Source organism: Bison bison, unplaced genomic scaffold, assembly GCF_000754665.1.
Source record: "Bison bison bison isolate TAMUID 2011002044 unplaced genomic scaffold, Bison_UMD1.0 scf7180017864139, whole genome shotgun sequence".
Lineage (NCBI taxonomy): Eukaryota > Metazoa > Chordata > Mammalia > Artiodactyla > Bovidae > Bison > Bison bison.
Genome location: NW_011494711.1, coordinates 4504805 through 4508415, shown reverse-complemented (window position 1 = coordinate 4508415; position 3611 = coordinate 4504805).

Below are 3611 nucleotides of genomic sequence, written 5' to 3'. Positions count from 1 at the left end.
TTGATGGCAATTTGATATTTGATCATGTGTCATTTTCATTTCTATTTGTTGGTGGTTCAGACGGTAAAGAATCTGCCCACAATGCAGGAGAATGGGGTTCAATACCTGGGTTGGGAAGATCCCCTGGAGAAGGGAAAGGCAACCCACTCCAGTATTCTTGCCTGGAGAATTCCATGGACAGAGGAGCCTGGAGGTACAGTACATGGGGTCGCAAAGAGTTGGACACGACTGAGCAACCAACACTTTCACTAGGAAATCAAGTGGCTTATAATATTTTCATGCTCATTTTAAAAGTTCCCACCAGGTCTGGGCTTCTGAAATTCTCAGCATTACAACATGCCATGAAATATCATTGAGTTCAGATATCCAGACACTTATTAGGAAATCAAAGTTTTATAGTATCATTGCTATTAAGTAATAGGCTTTGGAAGACACCTGAGTTAGGATTTGGATCTTAGTTCTGCCACTTAGAAGTTTTCCAACCATGGACAAGTTACTTTCTGTCTCTGATAACACCTATCTAATGGGAAGATTGTTGGTTTAGGAGAAATGATGTATTTAAGTCATTTGTTACCATTCCCTAAGGAAAAGGTCAGCAAATTTTAGCTCCTATTATTATCTAATCGCTGTGTGCAAATTTTGTGAACATCTAAACAATAAAAATTACCCCCCAAATGAATTTCCCTAGAAGTATAAAGCCACTTCAAAAGGAGGTGTGCTTGGCAGAACACTTTAGTACTTAATCTAACCACAACTTTGGAGAAGGAAAAATAAAACCATCACAAACAATTCATAACATCCAAAACAAATAAAAGGACTACTCCCACTAGCTGTTAATACACAGATAGTGTGTTAACTTAGGTAACCATAGAATTCACTGCTTTAGATTTAATCAGTCATTACATGCCCAGGGAAATCTGTCAGAAACTTTTTATTGGCATTTTAAATCATTTCCCTTTAGTTAGATAAGCAGTGCCTCAAAACCCGACACACAAACACCAGATCCAACAGAATTCTCTCTCAAAAATTTAGATACATACATATATACACTGTGAGGAAAAAAAATAGAGATGTTTAAACTGTCAGTATTTATAATGATGGATGCTGTATGTTTGCAGAGCCAAGTTTTAAACAGTTCTACCCTGGCACAAAAAGTTTCCTATGCACATATTTTTCTAAGTCATTATAAAGTTTAAACTGTGTGATAATTCTATTTATAAGTCAGTAAGGCATTAGAATTAACAATTTTTTTACATAGACATTAATCTGTTGAAATTTAGATAAGTATCTTATTTAATATTCACAGAAACAGTATGGGGTAGGTGATGGTATCTCCAATTCATGAGGAATAAATTGAAACTCAGAAAAAAAAAAATTTAGAATCACAAAACTTTTAAGTAATGGACTAAGATCCCAACCTCAGGACTTGTTTATATGAAAGCCCCAATTTTTCACACTGGATTACCTTGTGAAAATAATTGGTCAAGCTTCTCACTTTTGGAAATAGCTATTGAGTACTTTACTGGAAGGAAGGGCTCTTGATTATGCAAAAGTGATTTAAATATTTAAAGTGATTTTGAAAAGTGATTATTTTTAGGTACTTAGAAGTCATAAATGGAAAGACTTGATGGTACAAGATTATATGGCAGGTGGTTCAGAGTATAGTCTACTGCCTTTGGAAACTAAAAGTTCAAGAAGCTTTTGAGTTCTGGTTTTAGAAAAAGAGCACTATTTTTAGACTGACTACAAAACTTAGATGAAATTAAAACTCTTAATATTGCAATCCCCATAATGATTCATGAATAAAGTGGAATATCTTTACTTATATATAATTCATATATTATTCAATATAAGCACCTGCTTGTAAGGTTTAGTGAAGAATATTGTAAATACCTTAACAAGAATTTTTCTATTTATAAAATGATCACAGGGATTAATTAGAAAACAATATTCTAAAAGTAGTCTTAACAGGTATAAATGACCATGGTTGTCCTCAATAAAAAAGATTACAGACCTTTACTTGCATGTGCGTGCTCAGCTGCTTCAGTCATGTCAACTCTTTGTGATCCTATGGACTGTAGCTTGCCAAGCTCCTTTGTCCATGGGATTCTCCAGGAAAGAATACTGGAGCGGGTTGCCATGCCCTCCTCCGGGGGACCTTCCCGACCCACATACGCATATGCCCACACATATGCAAACATGCACAGGTTTGTTTTATTCCTGACATTATTTTATTAAAACATTTAATTAATATTCTGATGCCTAAATTACTACCATATTCTTTCTTAACTGTTACAATTCTATCTATATTTTTATGATAGCTAGTATTCAAACTAGAAATATAAAGTTTGGAAGCAGAAACTCTATTGTTCTAAATTTGATGTTCATTGCTAAATTAAGGACATTTGTTTCAGGGATTCTTAACCTTTTTTTCGTGCTATGGGTCACTTTAAAATAAGGTTTTTAAATGCTTCAAATACAAATACTATTAAAAATCTGTTATTTTGAAATACATTTATAAAAATGTTTTTTAACTTGTGATAGAATACATGTGCTTTTATTAATGCTTTAAATTACAAAATTTAGCCACAGGTCTAATAGATACCGTAATTTTGAATTAGTAATGACTGTAAATAGTATTATGAGATATTTGCAGCAACTATAATGTATAGGAAAAGATCTGTGTTTTGTATCTGTGACAAGAGAGCTTCTAATAATACTTAATTTGTTACCTATATTCATAATGAAAAGAAATGCCAAATTTCAGTTGAATGTTACTGAAAATAAAAATATTATTTTTCTAACTAAATTTATTCTACACATGAACCCCACATTAAGAAAGCCTGTAACTAATCTGTTTTTTTTTAAAGGTTTGTATCAGCAATTATTACTTACTGATATTTCATGCTTTGGGGGTCCTATGATAATAGAGTATTTAAAGTAGACTAAACTGCTATAGAGGTTTCCCTGGTGGATCAGTAGTAAAGAATTCACTTTCCAAGCAGGAGACCTGGGTTCGATCCGTGGGTCAGAAAGACCCCCTGGAGAAGAATACTGGCAACCCCAGTATTCTTGCTGGAGAAATCCCATGGACAGGGGGCTACCATCCATGAGGTTGCAAAAGAGTCAAATGCGACTTAGCAACTAAAAAAACATTACAAACAGCTATGACAAATTGAGCTAATATGTATTTTGGAGTCTAACACAGTGAAAGTCTTATTTCTCAGTCATATAACACTAAGTCAGAGGGCCTTGATGCTGTCTAAATTCTGCTGATCAAAGGGGAAGAGTGGGGAGGGAGCCCGCCAGCTTCCTAAACAGCTTTGGCCCAGAAGTGGCACAGATCCCCATCACCCACTTTCCCTTGGCAAAAATTAGTCATGTGGCCCCATCTGGGCACCATTTCCTAGTAACAGCACTGTACAGTGGAATGGGAAACTCATAATTTGGGGTGGACAATTAGCTGAATCAAGCACAATCGTGTTTTTACTTAGAGCGTCTGTACACTATGCTTTGGGACAGTTTTCCTATTATTATACCATTCTTCACATTCCTGAGGGGAATCCTACTCAGTTTTGGTAGGATTGTGTTTCTCAATTGTTGAGCAGAGT